Below are 25,617 nucleotides of genomic sequence, written 5' to 3' on the forward strand. Positions count from 1 at the left end.
AACTTTATTTCGGTCTTAGACCATAAAAGTGCAAATGCGTTGAACAACGTACAAACAATTTTAAAACCGAACCAATGCAATGAGGAACAAATGGAGGAGTGCATAAGATGAAATACAGTAAATTAAACATTAATGCATTGACAGCCAATTAAAAGTTAAAAACAATAAGCTAAAACAAAGAATACAAATATCCATAGGGACACAATCTAAAAATTGAACAGTGTTTAGGTGGGCTCCAGTGTGAGGCTAGAACCATGGCTGGAAAAGCCATTGCCTTAACCACCGGGGCAACAAGGCCCCCACTGCAGGCTGGTTTCTATGCTTTTTACACACTGAGAGCTAGTAAAGGTTACACAAAGGACCTAGGACAGTGGCACGAAAATAATTGAAAACAGTCTGGATAAAGTATCTAAAAAAAAAGATTGTCTTTATAAACATTTCACTCTTTTAACAGATGTCTTCTTATTAAACACATGTGACCCAAGTACTTGGAAACTGCGCAAACAATCGCCGGACTGGGATCTGATCTTAAAATACAAAGTGCCTTACATGGTGGGTCGTGCCCAGCTGCCTACAGATTGTTTTCAACCATTTGCGTCTTGGATAAGAGTACTTAAGACAAACAATGATCACGTGGACAATGGACTCTATAGTAGATGTGCACCTGGGGCAATACTGAGAAGAAATAGATGTTGCCTCCAGGAGCTAGTGTATGAGTTTTAAGAAAGTTATCCAAAACGGAACTGTTTATTGAGTTTCCTGTCCAGTGGAATGGTGAAGATTTCAAAGTATTTTTTGTAGGATCCGGTAATGTTAAAATTCATAAAATCCAAGGTTAAGCGTCCTCAGAGGGAGCTGGTAACTGAGCCCCGGACTACCAAATTCCAGTAGCTCTTCTTCAGTGCGTCTTTGCTAAGGGGCAGTACTTTATCCGTACTGTCCCAGTGGCCATCTAAACCTAATGGTCTTAGAGAGGATTTCAAATTGCAAATCCATCCAATCTTCCTGGAACGGTCGAGAACAACCACTTCGTCTAGGGCCGCGGCATACGAGGACAACTCCTGGGTGGACCTAATGCGCAGCCAGAATAGTAAAGGGCGAATCGTGGCCTTCTCCACAATGGTGGCTCTACCCATTTCAAGTCTTAACAGATGTAGTGGCGTGCTCTGCGGAAGAGAGACGAGGGATCTCAGGAATTTGTTCTCTGAGTTAAGTAAAGCACCCATCCTTTCAAAGCCCCACAATTCAACTCCATAGAGCGCACAGCCCACAGCTTTAGCCTCATAGATCATAGATCTGAATTGGGGCTACCACTGGTTTAGTAAAGGAGGTGCTATGTTCCCTGAGCAAGGTCCCAATGATTTGTCTCTGCTTAAGCGTTTGCTTGTCTACATGGGTTTTCCATGACATATCGTCGGAGATGGTAATTCCCAAGTAGTCAAAAGTATTCACCCTCTCCAAGGGGACCACTCCTATCGTACATTTACCTTTAAATGACCTATGTGGATTGAAGAGGAGAAGCTTTGTCTTCAAGGAATTAACCTTTAAAGCCCGTAGGTCACAAAAGCAGTTGGAGCCCACTTGGTGTTTTTGATACTAACAAAGTATCATCAGCAAATAACAGAGTTGCCACTTTATCTCCACCTAGGATTGGAGCATGCACTGGTACCAGTGAGAAATACTGCACTACACCATTCACGAAGATTGAGGAAAGAGCGGGAGCCAGGACACAGCTCTGTTATACCCCCCAGTTGATTGCTATCGGGTCAGTGAGCTGGCCTTGGGAACTCCAGTGATCTCTGGCAAAGTTTGCCTCGTGAAGTCGAATAATAAGTGATAGAATCTCCTTAGGGAGGCTCATGTCATTTAAAACTTGCCATCATTTATTTCTGGGAACAAGATCAAAGGTGGTCTTGAGATCGATGCAGGCTATGAATAGGATCCCACGACCCTAGACCACGATCTTCCGGATATGAAGCAGGAAACAAAACACCTGGTCAATGGTGCTCATCCTCTGCCAATAGCCAGCCTGGAATGGGGAGAGAATATTATGTTCACTCATCCAATCCTGGATCTTAAAGAGGAGTGCCTGGGCAAAGACCTTTTGTATTCAGTCAATCAAACTAATTGGCCTATAGTTGCCAGGTAGGGATCTGTCACATTTTTTTATACACTGGAATCACCTCTGCTCTCTTCCGAAAGATGGGTATTTGGGCCCCTGCAGCTATGGCATTGGCCAAGGCCAAGATGTAGTTTGCCCAATTCTCACTATCATATTTGAACATGTCACCAGGAATGCCATCCGGCCGAGCAGCTTTAGCCTTGGCGATGGAATTAATGCAAGTCATGATTTCACTTCGAGAGAAAAAATCATTTGCTGGAGCAGGGGCTTGGCCATAAAAGGCTTCCTCTACTTCAGATGGTCTGTTAGCAGCCCTCATGGCTACAAGGAGCCAGAATTTTGTGAATCCTTGCTATTGCATGACTTCCTGATCAGAGCCTACCTTTCCACATCCCGCTCACTTTTAGCCCTCTTTTGCGCTAACTTGTACCCTCTCCTCAGGTCCTTCACTAGGGTCAGATTGTTCACTCTGATTGCCTGGGCTAATTGTGCTTAGTGACTCTTCATTCCTTGTTGAACCAGCCTGTCTGAAATCTTGAGTTCAGGGCAAATTAACGTGGACATACTAGTTTGTGGAAGAGCATGGCTAACTGTTCAAATAGGTGAGTGTGACAATCCCAAATCTTGATTAAACAAAGTGGAATCCACTCAGAAAGTGGTAGTGGTCCCTAAAGTGATGGGGAGCACACAGTGTTGTTTAAATGCCCCTCACACACCAACAGGCCCCTTGGTGTCATGCTTCATCATCGGGGCCTTCGCATCCCTCTACGGGATGCAGCGTGCTACGACTGACGGCTACGTAGGAGCACTTAGTAGTGAGCTATGTGAGGGTGTGTGTTATTGGGGAGAGAGTGTGAGTGAGGTGAGGTGAAAAAAGTGAGTTAAAAAATACCTGGCACGTAGGAAAAAATTATTTTATTATGTCCCCGGCTGGTATTATTAAAAAGGTGCAGAGTGAGGTTGATAGTATACGTACTAGGGTATATCAACCACTTCAAAGTGTCAACATGTTTCAGAGCGCAGAGACTCCTTCTTCAGGACAAGGATATGCACGTTATCCTCCCCTTACTCACATGAAATGTTAAAGTGTTATATACAAAAATGAATGTGTAATATACCTAACAATGTTTATGTATAGGATAGTTCAGTTGGGCCCAATTGGCGTTGATGAGAACCTGTGGGGAAAAGACATAATAAACATACTAGTCAGATGTCCAGGAGCTTAGGGAAGAAAAATGCTTTCCTAATCAATAAGGGTAAATGACAGGACCCAAAATGGGGTTCTGAGACTCTGTAAAAAAGACATTTAAAAGGACATATAGACAAAAAACACAGACATACATCTAAATTGTTGTCTCCCTGGTATGGATGAAGAGAGGGAGAGAGTGATCAAATGAAGGCTTACTTATTGTTTAAAGTCTGATAACCTCATGAGCCTATGCGTGGTATTAGGGGGGGGGGATCCTAAAGGTTGCTTTACTGAGCAGTGAGGAAGGTTTCACCCCCCCCCAATACCACGCATAGGCTCATGAGGTTATCAGACTTTAAACAATAAGTAAGCCTTCATTTGATCACTCTCTCCCTCTCTTCATGACCTCTTCCCCGCCTTAGTTCCTCTAGTGTAGACATTGTAAATGTCAAGTAAGGCACCATTTGGGCCTTAAGTTGCACAGCTAAAATGTCCAGACTATCAGACCGTAGTGCCGTAAAGTAAAGTGCAATCTTGACCCAAATTATTAACCCCACTGTAGGACATCCCGGTTTGTTGGATGTTGCTGTGTGATAGAATGTTACATAGCCAGGGACTTAGGCAGGTGTAGTACTCCATGTCTCTTGTAGTATACATATGTCGAAAGATTCGATAAACCGTATCCATTGAGGGAGGGTCAATTTTGATACTACCCTGGCCACATTCCATGATACTATGAGAAAACTGCATACGTCCTGCCTGCTAGAGGGGTTTGGTCATAATATAGTAGAGGAATTCCCTGTATGCACGAGTGACTATACAGTAGTAGTGCCAGGGACACTATTGGTCACCCTTCTGCAGGGATACAAAAGCTCATTACACTGTTGGGTAACATTGTTCGAAACATGTGTGCGACAGTTAGAGGTAGGTAGACTCATATCCTTGCTCGAATGGTGGAGATTTGCGGGATATGATAATAAAGGCTTTGAGCACAGATAATTGTTTGATAGAGTGAGTCAATCATTGGCGGCTATATTTGAATCTGTATCTAGATAAGAAGCAGCAGGTTGGGCTCTAACGGGCAGGGGGTTTTGTGGTAGGCTGTACTTGAATTGGATGGAAGAGGTTGTGGGAGCACTAAATCTGGCTTCCAAGGCTATCAGGTTATGGGCCACCATCTCATCAGTACTTTGATATAATCCATATGGTTGCTGAGGCGGGTTAGTCTTCTGGCTCCTATGATGTCGTCTCTAATTACTTAATACCAGCCACTCACCTGACAAGTCCAATGTACTATTTTATTTACAAGTGACTCTTCCCCTTCGTGTTTTTGGCTTGACAAATGTTTAGGGACATTGGTCATGAAGAAGGATTTAGGGTGGGAGGTAAGGCGCATGCACTGCCCTGTTGGATTGCCAGGTGGATAAACATTCCTAGGAGATCTGGGCAGATATTCGAAGTTAGACAGGGGCCCCGTTTTAGTAGTTGACCCTGCATGGTTTGAAGATTAGATCTATTTGGCCCAAGAGGGTCATTTTGGTTGGATGCAACAATGGGGTTTGGCTTGAAGATAGCAGGAACAGCACTCATGGGTGTTTGAGTCGAAATTGTGTACACTAAGGAAGGTGGAGAGGTACAGTTTCTGCAATGCGGGATAGATGGCTGAGATCTGGACGCACTGCTTACTACAAGTAGACTGACCTGATCGGTAAGATCTTTCATTGTTGATTTCAGCACACTAACTTCAGACCTTCGTTCAGTAATGATTTTAGAACTAGAGCAGTTAGTCAGTGCTGAGCCTTCAGGATGTAGATAATTGTTTACTTCATCTAATGCCCCACCCCCTCATTGGGTCTTTCACCCCCGTTCTCGATCTCTCATGCTTGTCGCTGCCCTCTGGTTTGTTACTTAGGTCCAATAGTGGTAAGAACCTCAGTGTGAAGCTACTGGCCTGTGTATCAGGAGCTGGTTGGATTTCCAGCATTTCTGAAAGGATGGGCACGCTATTGACATCTGAGACAATAACGATGGACGATGGTTGTGTCTGTTTGGTACTGCGTGTGGTAGGCTTTTTAAACATTAAAGGAAAATGTTTGTGGGCCTTGGGTTTGGAGCCAATTGGGATCGCCACTGAAGTACAAACTGGAGCGATCCCAGAAGGGATTAGGATCTCCTCACACTCAACCAATCGGTCAACAATACGATCCAACCTGTAGTTATTCCCAGCAGACTTACAAGGGACCTTGACTTAACTTGTTTTTGCTGGTGGCTCTACCCTCCTCCCTTCACAGATTTTCTTTTCCCCATGGATGACTTTTTCAGGAGAGGGTGGAGCAGGGCTTTGGATGGATTTATAGCCCTTAGCACATTTAAGGAGCAAATAGGCCCTTAGTGCCTAAGGGCACCCGCCCCAACTGGCTTTTCTTTAAACGCGCACCCTTGGTATATGTCACTATACCACTATACCAATGTGCTATTGGTCTTTATTTAACAGAAGACTAACAGAAGACTGACAGCAAATAATAGCAATGTCAAAAAATAGCCCTAGAGGTACTATGGGCTTATAACAACAGTGACTGCACAAATAGAAACGTATATGAACAGTTAAAAGTCAATTAACGTCCAGACCAAGAGACTAGGGTATTGATATAGTGCAGTCCAGCTGGGGGACAGTTGGATAGAAGTAAGCACATGAGCACAGTACCTTAAATTCAGACCTGTAAATTCCAAATGTTTATGGAAGGGGGTCACCCCGCCCTGCCTCTTCCTGGCAATAACAGGCAAGGATGGGCCTGCACTTGGCCCCGGCTATTTCCCCACTGCGGGGCCCACTGTTGTAGATCAACGGCGATTAGGTTAAGCATTAGCAGAAGACATGCTTTGTTTAACCATTATCGTAACAAATGTGCCGACTCCATCTTGAATTTGTAGTGGCCGTTTTGTGTGCCATACATTGCCACGTGCTCGTCATGTGCTTGGTCCTACCTTCCTGTTCATCGCGCCTGGAGTCTGCCCGGCAACAGGCTATTTTTAGTAGTCTCCGCTTCCAACATGTCCAGACATGCGCAGTAGGATCAGTGACCGTTACTTAATTGGTTCCAGACAGGAATTTGATTGGAGACTGTTAACTCCGCCTATCTATTGATTGTGCTATCTAAAATGTCCTGGTATGGTCATAAATCTGCTCTTGTCTTTTGTACCGCCTTTTCTTGAGCCCCCTCATTGTGTTTAAAAGGGGCCATGTGCTTCAGTTCAGTGTGCTACTCGATACAATACCGAAGGGTGTTGTGTGGGCTGTAGTACCACCTTTAAAGGTTTAATAAACTTTGTTTTTGTATTTCCAGTTTCATTGCCAACTTCTTCCTAAGGTCTGAGGACTCTGTGCAGAGAAGGGCGAACCCTTTCACTAAGTAGGCCTAGCTGAGGTTTACTTACGACAAATTGGCACCCCACACGTGGGGCTCATCGGCGACTCGGATACCCGAAGGAGCGGTCGTGACGAAGGATTGGAATCTTGCTGCGGAAGCGTACGCATGCCAGAGGAGACCCGAGTCTTGGCATCCAAGCCGTTTTTTCCTTTCTTTCTGATCTGACCATCCAGGTAGTGCTGGTCTTCCACTGAGATCTCTTCTGTTGGCTTGCCGTGCAGTGGCCGTTTGGTCGAATTTAGAACTTGGCAGTTGGAGACTGGACACCCTGTGAGTGGTAAGAACCGTTATACGGTACTTGCTGTGGGTTTTGGAAGCCTGTGAGTGGCAAGGCAGTTTTAGGATACACTCGCTGTGGCAATTTTGGAAGGACTAGTCCCTGATCTGTATGTGTATGTGTATGTGAAATATATGTGTTGCAATACATATAGGCAGGTAATGAGGAGATTTTTCTCCATGATACGATTTTGATTTGAACGGCACAACGTATTACAGATACTTTAAGTGCTACTTTGATTATAATATTGCATATTCTGCACTATTTTTGGCATGCCTGTTTTTAGCGCACTTCGTAGAATGTGCTGCTTTAGTGGGAATAACCAGTTAAAACTTGAGGAATCGCAACCGGCTCCCCCAGAGGGGACGCCTCATCGAGAAATGTATGTAAAATATGGTCTTTCTTCTATAATGTACAGCACGTTGTGGAGGAAATACACGCGAAGAGATCCTGAGTTGTGTTGGCCGAAGTATGGGTCATTTGATATGCGAAAAATTGAGTATGTGGAATAGTGTATGTTTAAGCGAAAATCTAGACAAGATATGTTTCAAAGTTTGCAAATGTGGGTGAAAGAAGTACGTGAGCGTGAGAAACGTGAGCAAGCGCTGATTGAGAAAGAGCAACGGAAGAATGTGTATGAAAAAGCGCAAGAATTGAGGAAAAAGTAGGCGGAGGAGTTGGAAGAGAGACAGGAAAAAGAGCGTAGATTACAGATATCTGGCCAATATGCTGTTCGACAACCTCTTTATCCTGTCCTTAATAAACTGCAAGAGGATTTTTCTTTGTTAGATCGCCCTCCGCCTCCGTATATCGTCCCGTCCGCCCCAACCGGCGACAATGTGGATTCTGATGTTGATCAAGCGAAATAAGTACCCGCTCCATGATTTCGGTCGAACGGGCGGCTGAACTTAGGAACCTGGCTCCGAAGTCACTTAAGGATACGGTTACTGTTCTAGAGATTTTAGAAGCTCTTAAGGGGTGGCATGATAAATAGCAGTTGTATTTTACTGAGTATTTTGCAGATGAAGTTGTTGGACTGTTTCGAAAAGTGTCTAATAATCTTGAACCTGATAATGTGGCAACTGATTTTAAGCAATTATGTAAAGGTTCTTTCCCTGCTTCCCAGGTGACTGATATCATCAGGCGACTTGTTAAACTCCGAACAGATGCGCTTCAGCTACGAGAGGGGCAACGGAAAGCTAAAGCAGACGAACGGACGGGATTGGTCGACGGGAAACAATCATCTATTTTCAAAACTGATAAGACCGCGATAGTGTATGCAAAGCCTATGCGTGAGGCCACGCCTTTATATGTTCCTCCTAAAGGAGCAGGTATCAGTGATGATAAATATTCCGTAGATGCAAAAGGGTATTTTATTTATAATTGAGTGTATACTCCCTGGAATAGAGCAGATGCTATGGCACTTAAAGCTGCATTGCCTGACCCGCGTAAAAACCCTGCTGCCTTTTATGAAGAAGTAGAGGGAGCCATAAATTATTGTACCATGACGCTGGCTGATATCGATTTATTTTTCAGGCTCATATTGCAGCCCGATATGTGGCGCTCTGTGCGTAAAGTCGATGACCGCGCAGCATATGGGGCGGTATGGAAAGAGATAGAGGGGGAAGATGCGAATAGGGAACCAGCGCAAAAGCCATGTCAATTGATTTTAAATCTCCCCGGTGCAATATTATCTAAATTAAAACCAATTATTCCCCCTAAAAAGATTGATTGGACTGTTTTAGCATCCTGCAAACAAAAGACAGATGAGTCGGTTTCAGATTTCTTCACACGTTTTGAGGAGGCCTTTCATGATTTTAGTGGCCAGTCGCTAACGGACAATACGGGCCGTCACTTATTTGTAGACAAGTGTGTTACGAACTTATTAGCCGGAGTGGCTACCTGCTTGAAAGCCAGCGAAGGCTCTTCTCCGGCATCCGCCTTGACAATGGCTCAATATTACGAGCATTAGGAACTTGAAGCGAAGGGCAATGAGGAAAAGAAATCTAAAGAATTAAAAATAAAGGTCATGTTATCTCAGGCCTATGGTCCACCTTTTCGAGGTAATGATAGAGGCGGACGAGGGTTTTCTAACTCCTCCTCTACTCGTTACTGTTTGGCTATTGATCAATGCGCGTATTGTAAGAAATTTGGTCACTGGGCAGATGAGTGCCCATTGTTGCGCTCACAGCGCTATGTCCGTGGCCGAGCATCCATGAGGAACCGCTCGGGGAACTCAAGTTTTAGAGGCGCTATGAATGATCGCGCTAGGTTCAATTCTAATGTGCGGGTACAAAATGGGTCTAATGCTTTTGATAGGCGTAACCAATATCAAATGTCTGATTATGCGCAGCCTGAGTTGCATGATTCTGCTTTTGCAGAGGATTGCATAGGATGGGGTAAGGAATCAGTTGAAGTTCCAGTAGATCAGAGGGGTCCTTATGTTACTGCACATGTTTTGGGTTCTACTGATCAGTTTCTGGTTGATACAGGAGCTACTCGTAGTGCTCTGTCTAAACAATTGGTTCCAAGGGCTCCCCTGTCCCGCTTAACGATTACATTGATAGGGTTTGATGGAACTCCTTTCCTTAGCCCATTGTCACAACCACTTGCGTTTCATGTTGATAAGTTTACTGCCCCATGCCCGATTTTGCTTTCCCCAAATACACCAGATAATATTGTGGGTCTTGACATGCTCAAGTATTTCAGAGCCACAATAAGATGTTCCCCTGAAGGAGTGCGTGTGATTTTGAATGACAATCCCCCAATAACAGACAGAGTTTGCATTGTTCAAGAAGATATTGCATTAGCTTCCCTACCTAATACTTTGTGGGCCACTTCAGATACGGATGTGGGTCAGATGGTTATTCCACCAGTGCACATTAGTGTAAAGGAGGGAGCTGTGTTGCCACGCCTGCCTCAATATCAAATTTCACAGGAGGGTGAGGAAGCATTCACACGAATTGTACAATATCTTATTCAAGTTGGTTTGTTGAGGAAGTGCCATTTAACATTTGTAACAGTCCGATTCTCCCAATTTTGAAGAAAGATACTGATACCAGGATCTATCGATTCATTATTGATTTACGGGAGGTAAATAAGATAGTGGTACCGCAATATCACGTGGTTTCTGACATCACAACACTTCTTACTTTAGTTCCACCCACTGCAACCACGTTCTCTGTTATAGACTTGAAGAACGCTTTCTTTTCGATCCCTATTCATCCTGATAGTCGATATTTGTTCGTTTTCACTTTGAATAATCGATCGTATCGATTTTGTAGAGTTCCTCAAGGCTATACTGAGAGTCCTAGTATTTACAGCCAAGCTTTGAAAAGACAACTTGATTCTTTTGTTCTACCCTAGGGTGTGGTGCTCATTCAGTACGTTGATGATATTCTGTTAGCAGCCGATACCCCCGAACAATGTGAGAAATGCATGCTGTCTTTGCTTTCTTTCCTTGCTTCGCATCACCACAAAGTCTCCAGAAAGAAATTGCAATATTGTAGACCAAAGGTAACCTACTTAGGTCACCTTTTGTCTAAGGAGGGGCGTGCACTTACATCAGATGGCATTCAAGCAATTCTAGACACACCAGTACCTACTACACAGAAAGGGGTTCGAGCATTTTTGGGTCCTACTTCTTTTTGTAGGCAATGGATATTAGGATTTTCACATATCGCTAACCCTTTGCTAGCACTATTGACAAAAGATACCCCAGTACCCCTCCCCTGGACAGATGAATGTGAGAATGCTTTCCGACAGTTATGACAAGCCCTTTATTCAGCACCAGTGTTAGGTACTCCAGATTACACAAAGCTTTTTACATTATATGTACACGAAAGGGATGGATGTGCATTGTCAGTTTTAGTACAGACACACGGCGATAAGCAATGTAATTGTGCATATTTTTCAGCAATACTTGACCCTGTTGCTCGAGCGTTGCCTGGATGTTTTCGCTCAGTTGCAGCAACAGCTATGTCCATACGCCAGAGTGAAGGGATAGTCTTATCACATAAACGTTTGGTGTTGGTACCCCATGCTGTTGATGTCCTTCTGAATCAGACAAAGACGAAGCATTTAACTAGTGTTCGTTTGACAGGATATGAGCTGACGCTGTTAGCTCCTCACATTACACTGAGGAGATGTGCAACACTGAACCCAGCCACGTTGTTGCCATTTCCAACGACTCAGCCTGAGGCGCAAGAAACACATGATTGTATTTTTCTGACTGAGGAACAGACAAAGGGTCGTATTGATTTGCAGGATACGCCCCTTTCGGATGTGGATGGAGAATTGTGGGTGGATGGATCTTGTCTGAATTTACCGGATGGTACAACTTCAGCTGCATATGCAATCACTATGCTTCACATGATAGTGGAGACAGCTCGCATACCACAGAAGTCAGCTCAAGCAGCAGAACTGATAGCTTTGACACGAGCGTGTGAGCTTAGTAATGGATTCTGTTTGAACATTTATACAGATAGCCGCTATGCTTTTGGAGTGGCACATGATTTTGGCCTGCTCTGGAAGGAAAGAGGCTTTCTGACATCACACGGGATGCAGATAATGCACGGTGAACTAGTGCATAATCTTTTGACTGCATTAACATACCCAAAGAAGATAGCTACAGTGAAGTGTAGTGCGCATAAGAAAGTGACTGACAAGGTGGGACAAGGAAATGCTTTTGTAGATCGAGTGGCACGTGAAATTAAGGTGCAGCCTGACACTACTTCTATGTATGTAGTGAAGTCACAAGCTGAGCGGTGGCATGATGCTAGGATAGAAGTACTAGAGATACAGAGATCCGCTTCTGACAAAGAACGAGAGCAATGGTCCATAGATGGAGAGTTGGATGATGAAGGTTGTTAAAGAAACAAGCAGATGGATAGATGGAAGTTGCCTATAGCTTTTATGCAACCGATGGTTCAGATGGCACATGGGCTAGCATATGTTGGAGCTTCAGCAATAGTGAAATTGCTTACGCAAGTTTGGGAACATCCATAGATTGCCAGCACAGCTAAGAGAATAGTACAGTCCTGTATGATTTGCTTACCATTTAATCCTGGAAAAGGGACACGAACTCTAGCAGGAGGGTTTGTTACACCGACTGCACCGTTTGAAGTTTTGCAGATGGATTATATTCAGCTTGAACGCTGCAATAATCTGAAGTATGTCTTGGTGGTGGTATGTGCCTTCAGTAAATAGATTGAGGCGTACCCCACAATAGACAACACCGCAATTACTACAGCAAAGGTGCTTTTGAAAGAATTTTTCCCACAATATGGAGTTTGTAGATTTTTGTGGAGTGATAATGGACCTCATTTTGTAGGGGACGTTATAAAATATGTCCTGAAAGGATTGGGGATTACCAAAAGTTTCATGCTGTATTCCACCCACAATCAGCAGGTCTGGTGGAAAGATACAATGCAACACTGAAACTGAAGTGAGCTAAAATACAGGCTTCTACTTCTCTGACTTGGCCAGATGCATTGCCACTGGCATTGTTGTCAATCAGATCCGTACCTCATTCTCGGACGGGCCTTACACCTTATGAGGTTCTTTTTGGCCGTCCCATGAATATCTGGGGAATTCCTAAACCAAGTTCTGTGTATGATGTACCTTGTGTCTTAATGAATGACTATTTGGCACAATTAACCGATAACTTGGTTTCTATTCATGATCAGGTTCGAGAAGCACTTCCCGACAGATCCACAGGAGAAGGCCACAACCTCCGACCTGGTGATTTCGTTCTCCAGAAATCCTTTGGGAGGTCGTGAAGTTTGGAACCGAGGTGGCATGGACCGGAGCAGGTGCTACTTGCTACAAGAGCTGCGGTTTGAGTCACAAATCAGAAGAACTGGGTTCATGGGACCCATTGTCGCCAAGTTCTCCCGACTTTGGTGGAGCCTGCTGTTTTGACCGACCATTGAGAGGTTCTGACTGCGGAAAGAGGTTGTGCTGTGACGCCGGACGGATCTGAGGAGTTCTTCCCGGACCAGACAGTCCCTGGAGAAACCAGATATAATTTGAGGCCGAGAGAGAAATCTGCAGCATTGTGAAAGTTGTCGGAGCATTCCCTGGGTCATTGAAATGGAGATCCGATGTGGCAAGCGGGGGGGTCAGCCCTGCATTAGAGTAGTGACACCCGTCTTGGCCCGTGGTGAAGAAATCAATGGCTACCCAAGAGGTAAGAGCTCTGACAACTACTTTAGTTTCAGGAAGATCTGTTTTGTACCAAGACTGAGAATGGAGAAGAAGAAGATTTTTTGTGTTATAGGGTTTGTTGTTGCCTTGATGATTGTGGCAACAATAACATGGTCTGTTGAGGAAACGACTCCTGCTCGTGAGTTGTTTGTTGTTACTACGCCTGCACCAGAGGAGCATTATTTCTTTACGCTCCCATATCAAGAATTGAAACATCAACAATCTTATTTGAATAATACTTTTGTTCAAATGTTGCATCACACCCACATCGCTACTAATGCGACAAACTGTTGGATTTGTGGGATGATGCCTGCACACCAAAAGAAAGGTGGTATACCGTTTATACCTCTCCCTTTTTTCGCATAATGGCTCTTGTCGAGCCTGATACACTTTGCTCTTTGCGAATAGGAAGCTTACAGTGGGCAGACTGCTTTTTCGGTTGAACAAAGAGTGCCATCAGGACAAAGATGGGTATCCTCAAGCGAATGGAACTATATGGGAGTGAGAAGAATATCGACCGGACAATGTTTCAACACCATATATCTTCACCGACATGAGAGACTCATTTGAGGCTGAACGTTTTGTTATTTCTATTACTCAAACACAAGCAGAACTTTGTGTACAGAGCATTGGGCATATCCTTGTGGGGATAAGTGAATGTATTACTGTATTAAATATAGATGGTTTAAATAATAGTACTTTTTTAGCTTCGCACAATATGTATTTTGTATGCGAAAATCGAGGATATTATCGATTGCCTGCCGGTTGGACAGGTATTTGTTATGTCTCTTTTCTGTTGCCCCCTGTGTTCTTAGCTCCTCCAATGTACCACCGAAATCTTAAATTGTTCAATAATATTACTGTAAATAGATATAAAAGGACATTGACTACAGATGATGTTGATCAGACTGACACTAGCCTACAACAGTATGTAGATTTCAATTTAGGACTGTTCTTTTTTGTAGTGCTGCATTAAATAGCAGGAAAATACGACGATTGACTAGAGTAGTGGAAGCTGTTACTGTTCAAACAGCTGCATCCTTCGGAAACATTACCGAAGAGCTACAAATTGCTAGAATTGTAGCTTTGCAGAACCGAATGGTTCTAGACGTAATGTTAGCAGATAAAGGTGGTGCATGCCATGTCATTGGTAGTAGCTGTTGAATGTTTATTCCTGACTACACCCCATCAGTGTATAAAGTGATTAATAAACTTCATAAAATCGCTGAAGACATCCACACAGAAAATGGTACATGGACTTTTACAGGATGGCTTTGGACTTTGATCTCTGCTTGGGGCTGGAAAGTATTAACAGTCCTATGTATAATTATTGTGATAATCTTTTCCTGTTGTGTCTGTATTCAATGTAGCCCAATGATTTGTTCTATGTGTGACAATGCTTGCATACCAACGAAAAGTAATATTACGGAAGTCAAAATGCAGAATGATCTGAAAAAAGAAATAGCTAGTATGATGGCTATTGATATAAGAGATGAATATCTGGCCTTTCCTAGGAAATCGAATGTCTTCAGCTAATGCTGAAAGGATCGTCTGTTGTAAATCAACGGCGATTAGGTTAAGCATTAGCAGAAGACATGCTTGGTTTAACCATTATCGTAACAAATGTGCCGACTCCATCTTGAATTTGTAGTGGCCATTTTGTGTGCCATACATTGCCATGTGCTCGTCATGTGCTTGGTCCTACCTTCCTGTTCATCGCGCCTGGAGTCTGCCCGGCAACAGGCTATTTTTAGTAGTCTCCGCTTCCAACATGTCCAGACATGCGCAGTAGGATCAGTGACCGTTACTTAATTGGTTCCAGACAGGAATGTGATCGGAGACTGTTAACTCCGCCCATCTATTGATTGTGCCTTCTAAAATGTCCTTGTATGGTCATAAATCTGCTCTTGTCTTTTGTACCGCCTTTTCTTGAGCCCCCTCATTGTGTATAAAAGGGGCCATGTGCTTCAGTTCAGTGTGCTACTCGATACAATACCGAAGGGTGTTGTGTGGGCTGTAGTACCACCTTTAAAGGTTTAATAAACTTTGTTTTTGTATTTCCAGTTTCATTGCCAACTTCTTCCTAAGGTCTGAAGACTCTATGCAGAGAAGGCCGAACCCTTGCACTAAGTAGGCCTAGCTGAGGTTTACTTACGACACCACAACGTGATTTAAAGCACCTATGGGTGCGGTGGAGAGTCAGGTAAAGGGCAGGGAGTCTGGGGCTGAAGTCCTCCCAGCAAAACAGCAATGCACACCTTCTCACGCCACGGGACTCGCAACGTTATTTAAAGTGCCTCGGGCACAGCAGAGAGTCAGGCAAAGGGCAGGTAGTCTGGGAGTTGAAGTCCTCCCAAGCAAACCAGTAATGCAAGCTTCTTGCTCCGCGGGACCCGCAACGTGATTTAAAGCACCTCCGGGCGCAGCGAAGTGTCAGGCACAGGTCAGGGAGTCTGGGAGCTGAGTTCTTCCCAACAAACCAGCAATGCGGACTTCCTTTATATGTTAATGAATCAGGGCCTCATTTACAAAAGTATTACATAGCGCAGCGCCGCAAGCCATTTTGCTGTGCCCAGCTGCATTTTTTTTAAGCACAGGGATGTTTCGTATTAACAACAATATGATGCATCTGTGTGCTTTCCCCTATGCTAGAGCACAATTGGCTGCAATTCACCAGCACAGGCACCCTTGCATCATGTTGCAAGGGTGCCTGCGTTGCGTGGATGATTGAACACCTTCCTGCACAAAAACAATCATAAATGGCATTTATCTCTTTCTATGTACACTGCAGAATGCAGCACGCATAGAAAGAAAAAAAAAGTTGAGGTAAAATAAAATTATTTCTGCTTGTTGCAGCACTCCTATGCCTCCCCTGGGGAGGCGTAGTATTCTGACCTATTCCCAGTTTTACAAAAATTGTAAATCTGGGAATGTGGCAGGGTCCATGGATGTTGCATGGGAACTCCGACAGCAATGCCCCTTTCATGCAGAGTAATGCGTGAAACGGGCCCATATTTACAAGGTCATCAAAACTCACACTGGGTGACTTTACGCAGCCTTGTAAATATGGGCAGGCACATACCACTGCCGGTACATAAAAAAAAGTGATGCACCAGCGGCCAGTACACCAAAAAAGTGATTGTATACATTCCAGGAAACACATTTTCAATGTTTTTTTTTAAAGATCTATTTATTGCATACAAATCAAAGAGAATCATGGTGACATTAAGCAGCATGCAGCGTAGTGGTAAAACAGAGGCACACAGTGACAGTTTCCATCTGGTCTCTGTAACCTTTGAACACCCACCCATTCCCCCACAATTCACAGGGCAGTGACAATTTCCTCGCATCTCTGACCCCAAGCATCTCAATTGGCATCCATGATAGGAGCACACGGTTCTCCCTGATACTTATTCTATTTCCCCCATATTTGTGTCTACTTGTTCGGACAACCCCTGATTTCATAGCCCACTCTCTCCGACCTGCATACTCTGAGGTTCCGTGAAAATTGTAAGTGGTGTCTTCGACTCGCACGAATATGGTCGAGTCTGGTATCTATGAACCGCAAATGACGAGTTTAGTGGGTGTATGCGTTTTCGCAGTGCTAGCCTAAACCGTTCGTTTGTTTCGTGGGTTTCTTCATCTGAACCCACGGGTTCCATCTTAGATACAGCATCCATTTTGTTTCTTGCCCTCAAGTAGCCAGCGAACGGACGCTCTCCGTTTCGCGACCCTGGGATTCCCAAGCTCTTGCGGAAGACACGTGTTCCTTCGAAGGTGTCTTTATGATAAGGGGGATGGCACTGTAAGGCAGATGGCCCCGCTCGGGGTTCATCTTGCCGAGCCGGTTTATTGTCTTAGTTGTGCATTCATTAGGCACGTCCCCTTTGATGCCTATAACTCGTGTTTCCTGACACCACCCCTTTTTCCTTTCTTCAATCTGTTCGCTATCCTCGTCTTCCTCTGCACCTGTTTCTGTCTCTTTCTTGATTCGTTTACAGCCGAACGGAATGCACTAATGGTGGGAAGAGGTACTTTCACAGTTGGGAACTGCCGAATGCTACTGTAATTATGTTCCGGGCCCTGAATACATGAAAGCGACCCCCTATGATATTTACTGTGGGAACCGGGTTGTAAACCTTTGTCTGTTATGTTATCCTATGATAGGAATTTGTATAAAAGGAGCGATCCACAGATACAATTTGAAGCAGGCTCCGTGAACTTACATGCTATGTACTTCTCGTGACTTCTGTGTTCCCTGCAGTAAATAAACGCTCGAATCTTTGACGCCAAAGGAAGTGTCCCGTGTCTCTGTCATTTGTATGCCGGAACAGGTAACCCACGAATGTTTCAGATGTTATCCCTGGCACGGCTGGGTCTTAGAATAACCCAGTCCTTCAGTTGGGGCTGCATCAGTGGTACCAGTCCAAAGCCCGACGATCGTGAGGAACTTCGTGTGAAATCTCCGAGGGAAGGTGCACCCCGCTTCATTGATCCTGTTGTTGAAACAAGTGGCCCGACGACTTTTCCCGCGAAGAACCCCGCCTCCTGACGGCTGCGACGGACTGCTGCCCTGACTGTAGACCTGTTTTGGCGCCTGGCGTAGACCTTGGTACAGCGAGACGATTGACGGGCCTTCCTGGTGACGCCATCGATCTTTGAGTTAAGTATTTGTGGGTCGCTCCCAGAGTCCTTTGTTGTTGCGAGTGCTTCGTTGTTGCATGGTTCCATTGCATTTGTGGTTCTTGGTATTTTGTTCTTAGTTGTATTATTTGACGTCTGCAGTCGCCAAAAACCGAGGGTTTTTGCTTTTTGTAGGGATATTGTAATCCTATAACCCTTGACGTTTGTGAAACTCGGTTAGCGTGCACGATGCCTGGCCGTAGTACTTTGTTCAGTTGCTTTAGAAGTTGTGGTGAGGATTCCCGACTGGAGGACTCGTGTCCGATACCTCCGGTCGGAACTCCAACTTACGAGTTGTACAGTCGACACGGTTTGGGTCCAATTACATTCAATGAGTGTTGGGTTCGTTATACTAAAAAAGACGGTGTCCTTAGTTGGCCACCTCATGGTAGTTTTGAGGCCCCAATTTTAGATAATCTTGAAGCGAAATTATTCCAGAGAAAAGCAAGGCCGGCCATGTTTGATTCCTTTCGGCTGTGGCGTAAAGAAGCCAAGCAGAAAGAAATCAAGCAGCTTAAACGTAATAAAAGAGAAGGGATTGTTACCACGGTAAGAAATGCAGAGCAGTTCCAGCGAGATAGGGAGGAAAAGGAAAAGGAAGTTTTCGATAGGTTGCAGCGTATGTCAGTGGATAAGTGTTATCCCGCTTTACCAGCGGGTACGGATAAGAAGGGAGAGGAAGCAGCGGAAGACCCTTTGTTGTCCTATCTCTTGAAGTCACCACCTCTGTATGCACAGGGTACCGCAGTTCCTGTGGTTCCCCCTGTTCCTGTTCCCCAACCTGTTCCTGCTCCTCTACCTGCTCATGTCCCTACTGCTCCCCCGCTTGTGCTTCCTCATACTCCTGTTCCCGCTACTTCTACTGTTTTGGTTACTCCTGCTGTCCCTTCTGTTACTGATACCTCTCTTGTCACCCCGTTGAGTTACTCTTCTACTCCATCTGCTCGACGTCGCACCCCTTCTGTTGCTGCTAACTTCTTCACTTCTCTTGGACCGATTCTTGAATCCGCTGGTTCTGATGGTCCCCAAAGGCGAAGTCAGCTTCCCGGTAGTCGGGAACGTGACTCACTGTATAATATGGCGTTGGGTTGGATTAGATACCCCCTTAGGAATCCTCCGCGTGTGGTGCTTGATACGTTCTCTCAATTCAACGAACCGACACAGAGGTTCGTGTTTGAGGAAATGTGTAAGTTTTTACGTGATCAAATATCAGCCGATGTGACTGATGATGTATTGGCCGCTCTAACTAATCTTCAGCTTCAGTTTGCGAGCGGAATAATGGTGGGTAGCAATGTTCGACGTGCTGTCGAGCAGTTGCTATCTTTTCGTCCTTCTATCATGCCTCGGGCATTGTTTTTAGAAGATATTGAGGAACCGCCAGCAGCGCCTGGTCAGTATCCCATGCGCGAAGTTCCACCAGTATGGATGCCTGGTGATGCACAGGCTGTTCCTATTGTTCCGCCACATTTCCAGAGAGTCTGGATACATCTTCCGTGGAAACGATCGGAAGTTTCGCAGGTCAAACAGACTCTGCCCGACCCTCGCAAAAATCCTGCAGGGTATTATAAAGAATTGTCTCAGCTAGTGGATGCTATGATAATGAATCTTGCCGACATCGATATGCTGTTCGGCAATGTCGTTCCGCAACCGGTATGGGCGAAAATTCGTCAGGAAAACCATGTAGCCGAGCTAGGCGGTGACTGGCCTGCTCTTGTGGCGGCTGATACCCGACAAATTGGTGGGGCTAAGCCCGAACAGCTTATTACCGATCTCCCTCAGAGAATAATAACTCTAATGAAAACGCTTATGCCAGCTATGAAAGTCAATTGGGACAAGCTGTCCGCTTGCAAACAAAAGAAGGATGAGAGTGTCTCTGATTTCTTTACAAGATTCGAGGAGGCATTCATTGATCATAGTGGTCAAGATATGGGTACCGAGGGAGGTCAGAGATTGTTTGTGGACAAGTTTGTGTCGAATTTGTTGCCGGACCTAAGCAACAAATTACGGAATTCAGAAAGTGCGTGGGCTGTTTCCACTTCTGCTCAAATATTGGCTACGGCCCAATATTATGAGAATAGAGAGAAAGAGGAAAATGATCGCGCCGATAAAAAGACAAAAGAGCTCAAAACGAAAGTGTTGTTGCAACAAACGTATCCTCCACGTTCGAATCAGAATGACTCGCAACAGCGGAATCGATCGCAGTCTCAATCGAATAGGTCGCAATCCCGAAATGACTCCTCTTCGCAGAGATCTACGTTGGGGTACAATCAGTGTGCCTATTGTAGGGGAGAGGGTCATTTGAAATTCGATTGTCCAGTTTTGCGTGATCGAAATAGTGGTAATTCATCTAGAGGAGGCCGGAGTGGTCCTCAACAGGCCTCACGTGGTAGAGGTTGCGGTGCTCCAAATGATCGTTCTAATAATTCTTCTGATTCTAATAATTGTTTCGATCAGCGTGGATCGTCGCAAGGAAGATCTGCGCAGTACAATGTGGACGATTATTACGTCGATCAGGACACTGACGACGGTAATTACTAGGACAGCCATAGACAAGGAGAGGGAGTAGTATCAGTTCCGGTTGATCAGAGAGGGCCTTACGTCGCAGTTGCCACCTCGGGCGTCGTTGAGCCTTTTCTGTTGGACACTGGTGCAGCGAAAAGTTCCATCATGCATTCGAAACTCCCTGGCGCACCTTTGTCTGGCTTAATAAATGTTTCCGTTGGATTCTCTGGCGCCCCTGTTAGCAATCCGGTTTCGCGCCCTTTGCCTCTTGCAATTGGGCCTCGCGAGCTGAAAGCTCCTTTGATTTTGACTACTGGTTGTGGTGAGAATCTTTTGGGCCTGGATTTGCTAAAACGTCTGTATGCGACTTTGTATTGTTCTCCTGCGGGAGTAAAGCTCACATTGGGTGAGAAAGTTGTCTCTCCTATGTACTTATCCATCGATAAGCTTCCACCGGAATTGAGTTCTCTTCCTGCATCTTTGTGGGCAACAGGTCCCAATGACGTGGGCCTGCTTGATATCTCCCCTTATGTTGTTCACTTGAAATCTAATGTGCGTTTGCCACGTATTCCCCAGTATCGTATCTCCCTTGATGGCGAGCGAGCGCTGTTAGCGATCATCTATGATTTGATTGTGAAAGATGTTATCGAGGAGACACGGGGAAACGTGTGCAATAGCCCTGTGCTGCCCATTCTGAAACGCACTGATCCATCAAAGCCTCCTGTTTATCGTTTTGTTATCGATTTACGGGAGGTGAATAAAATTGTGATTCCTCAGTTCCCTGTGGTGCCCGACATAACGGCTCTACTGACTCTGATTCCAGCCTCTGCATCTTGGTTCTCGGTGATCGATCAGAAGAATGCTTTCTTCAGCATTCCGATTGCTGAGGAGAGTAGGGACCTTTTCGGTTTCTCTCTTGGTGGCCGCAGCTTTAGGTTTAAACGCGCTCCTCAGGGCTACTGTGAGAGCCCATCGATATACAGCCAAGCCTTGAAGAGCCAACTTGATGCGTTTGTGTTGCCGGCCGGTGCGGCCCTGATCCAATATGTCGATGACTTATTGGTGGCTGCAGACACTCAGGACATTTGCAAAATTGCTACGGTGTCGTTGTTGCAGCATCTCTGTGATTTACATCACAAGGTGTCACCTTCTAAACTGCAATATTGTTGCCAAGAAGTAACCTATCTAGGTCACTTATTGTCAAAGGAGGGAAGAATGTTGACCCCAGAGAGAATTGCGGCGATTGCTCGAATGACTGTGCCAACAACTCAGAGAGATGTGCGTGCCTTTTTAGGTATCACAACAAGGGGTGGTGAGGGACAGAGTCTCTGAATTAAGCAGAAAGCTCTCACCCAGTCAAGAGATCAGGGCTAGATCCAACACCGTTTTTTAGCTCACTGCACCATCCCAGTTTCAGAACCTGGCTGTATGCAAATTAGTCTGTTCCTGTCCCAGTGCATGATGGGAACAGGGCAAACCAAACTACAAAAGCCAATTCTTACACTGGGAAGGAAACAAGCTCCCGGGGACCGGTTTCTGGCATTACAGCCGTCTTCGGCCCGGTTTGCTTGAATCCTGATGGTGCAATGAGCAAGGGTCTCACATCTGAGAATACCCTTCCACGCTTAGGGTGGACAAAAATATTTACAACAAGGGGTGGTGAGGGACAGAGTCTCTGAATTAAGCAGAAAGCTCTCACCCAGTCAAGAGATCAGGGCTAGATCCAACACCGTTTTTTAGCTCACTGCACCATCCCAGTTTCAGAACCTGGCTGTATGCAAATTAGTCTGTTCCTGTCCCAGTGCATGATGGGAACAGGGCAAACCAAACTACAAAAGCCAATTCTTACACTGGGAAGGAAACAAGCTCCCGGGGACCGGTTTCTGGCATTACAGCCGTCTTCGGCCCGGTTTGCTTGAATCCTGATGGTGCAATGAGCAAGGGTCTCACATCTGAGAATACCCTTCCACGCTTAGGGTGGACAAAAATATTTACAACAAGGGGTGGTGAGGGACAGAGTCTCTGAATTAAGCAGAAAGCTCTCACCCAGTCAAGAGATCAGGGCTAGATCCAACACCGTTTTTTAGCTCACTGCACCATCCCAGTTTCAGAACCTGGCTGTATGCAAATTAGTCTGTTCCTGTCCCAGTGCATAATGGGAACAGGGCAAACCAAACTACAAAAGCCAATTCTTACACTGGGAAGGAAACAAGCTCCCGGGGACCGGTTTCTGGCATTACAGCCGTCTTCGGCCCGGTTTGCTTGAATCCTGATGGTGCAATGAGCAAGGGTCTCACATCTGAGAATACCCTTCCACGCTTAGGGTGGACAAAAATATTTACAACAAGGGGTGGTGAGGGACAGAGTCTCTGAATTAAGCAGAAAGCTCTCACCCAGTCAAGAGATCAGGGCTAGATCCAACACCGTTTTTTAGCTCACTGCACCATCCCAGTTTCAGAACCTGGCTGTATGCAAATTAGTCTGTTCCTGTCCCAGTGCATGATGGGAACAGGGCAAACCAAACTACAAAAGCCAATTCTTACACTGGGAAGGAAACAAGCTCCCGGGGACCGGTTTCTGGCATTACAGCCGTCTTCGGCCCGGTTTGCTTGAATCCTGATGGTGCAATGAGCAAGGGTCTCACATCTGAGAATACCCTTCCACGCTTAGGGTGGACAAAAATATTTACAACAAGGGGTGGTGAGGGACAGAGTCTCTGAATTAAGCAGAAAGCTCTCACCCAGTCAAGAGATCAGGGCTAGATCCAACACCGTTTTTTAGCTCACTGCACCATCCCAGTTTCAGAACCTGGCTGTATGCAAATTAGTCTGTTCCTGTCCCAGTGCATGATGGGAACAGGGCAAACCAAACTACAAAAGCCAATTCTTACACTGGGAAGGAAACAAGCTCCCGGGGACCGGTTTCTGGCATTACAGCCGTCTTCGGCCCGGTTTGCTTGAATCCTGATGGTGCAATGAGCAAGGGTCTCACATCTGAGAATACCCTTCCACGCTTAGGGTGGACAAAAATATTTACAACAAGGGGTGGTGAGGGACAGAGTCTCTGAATTAAGCAGAAAGCTCTCACCCAGTCAAGAGATCAGGGCTAGATCCAACACCGTTTTTTAGCTCACTGCACCATCCCAGTTTCAGAACCTGGCTGTATGCAAATTAGTCTGTTCCTGTCCCAGTGCATGATGGGAACAGGGCAAACCAAACTACAAAAGCCAATTCTTACACTGGGAAGGAAACAAGCTCCCGGGGACCGGTTTCTGGCATTACAGCCGTCTTCGGCCCGGTTTGCTGGAATCCTGATGGTGCAATGAGCAAGGGTCTCACATCTGAGAATACCCTTCCACGCTTAGGGTGGACAAAAATATTTACAACAAGGGGTGGTGAGGGACAGAGTCTCTGAATTAAGCAGAAAGCTCTCACCCAGTCAAGAGATCAGGGCTAGATCCAACACCGTTTTTTAGCTCACTGCACCATCCCAGTTTCAGAACCTGGCTGTATGCAAATTAGTCTGTTCCTGTCCCAGTGCATGATGGGAACAGGGCAAACCAAACTACAAAAGCCAATTCTTACACTGGGAAGGAAACAAGCTCCCGGGGACCGGTTTCTGGCATTACAGCCGTCTTCGGCCCGGTTTGCTTGAATCCTGATGGTGCAATGAGCAAGGGTCTCACATCTGAGAATACCCTTCCACGCTTAGGGTGGACAAAAATATTTACAACAAGGGGTGGTGAGGGACAGAGTCTCTGAATTAAGCAGAAAGCTCTCACCCAGTCAAGAGATCAGGGCTAGATCCAACACCGTTTTTTAGCTCACTGCACCATCCCAGTTTCAGAACCTGGCTGTATGCAAATTAGTCTGTTCCTGTCCCAGTGCATGATGGGAACAGGGCAAACCAAACTACAAAAGCCAATTCTTACACTGGGAAGGAAACAAGCTCCCGGGGACCGGTTTCTGGCATTACAGCCGTCTTCGGCCCGGTTTGCTTGAATCCTGATGGTGCAATGAGCAAGGGTCTCACATCTGAGAATACCCTTCCACGCTTAGGGTGGACAAAAATATTTACAACAAGGGGTGGTGAGGGACAGAGTCTCTGAATTAAGCAGAAAGCTCTCACCCAGTCAAGAGATCAGGGCTAGATCCAACACCGTTTTTTAGCTCACTGCACCATCCCAGTTTCAGAACCTGGCTGTATGCAAATTAGTCTGTTCCTGTCCCAGTGCATGATGGGAACAGGGCAAACCAAACTACAAAAGCCAATTCTTACACTGGGAAGGAAACAAGCTCCCGGGGACCGGTTTCTGGCATTACAGCCGTCTTCGGCCCGGTTTGCTTGAATCCTGATGGTGCAATGAGCAAGGGTCTCACATCTGAGAATACCCTTCCACGCTTAGGGTGGACAAAAATATTTACAACAAGGGGTGGTGAGGGACAGAGTCTCTGAATTAAGCAGAAAGCTCTCACCCAGTCAAGAGATCAGGGCTAGATCCAACACCGTTTTTTAGCTCACTGCACCATCCCAGTTTCAGAACCTGGCTGTATGCAAATTAGTCTGTTCCTGTCCCAGTGCATGATGGGAACAGGGCAAACCAAACTACAAAAGCCAATTCTTGGACTGGGTAAGAGTGGTCTGCTTAACTCAGACACTCTGTTCATCACCACCCCCTTTTCTAAATCGTTTTTGGCCACTATAGGTGTGGCAGGGTATACTCAGACATGAGTCCCTTTCTCACTGCTCCATCAGGATTCAAGCAAGCCGGGCCGAAGAAGGCTGAAATGCCAGAAACCGGTCCCCGGTAGCTTGTCTCCTTTCTGGTGAAGAATTGGCTTGGTAGTTTAGTCTGCCCTGTTCCCATGATGCACTGGGCCTGGGACAGACTGATTTGCATATAGCCAGGTTCTGAGCTGGGATGGGGCAGTGAGATAAATAACGGTGATGGATCAAGCCCTGATCTTTGGACTGGGTAAGAGTGGTCTGCTTAACTCAGACACTCTGTTCATCACCACCCCCTTTTCTAAATCGTTTTTGGCCACTATAGGTGTGGCAGGGTATACTCAGACATGAGTCCCTTTCTCACTGCTCCATCAGGATTCAAGCAAGCCGGGCCGAAGAAGGCTGAAATGCCAGAAACCGGTCCCCGGTAGCTTGTCTCCTTTCTGGTGAAGAATTGGCTTGGTAGTTTAGTCTGCCCTGTTCC

The sequence above is a fragment of the Lissotriton vulgaris genome, chromosome 11, assembly GCF_964263255.1.
Source record: "Lissotriton vulgaris chromosome 11, aLisVul1.2, whole genome shotgun sequence".
Lineage (NCBI taxonomy): Eukaryota > Metazoa > Chordata > Amphibia > Caudata > Salamandridae > Lissotriton > Lissotriton vulgaris.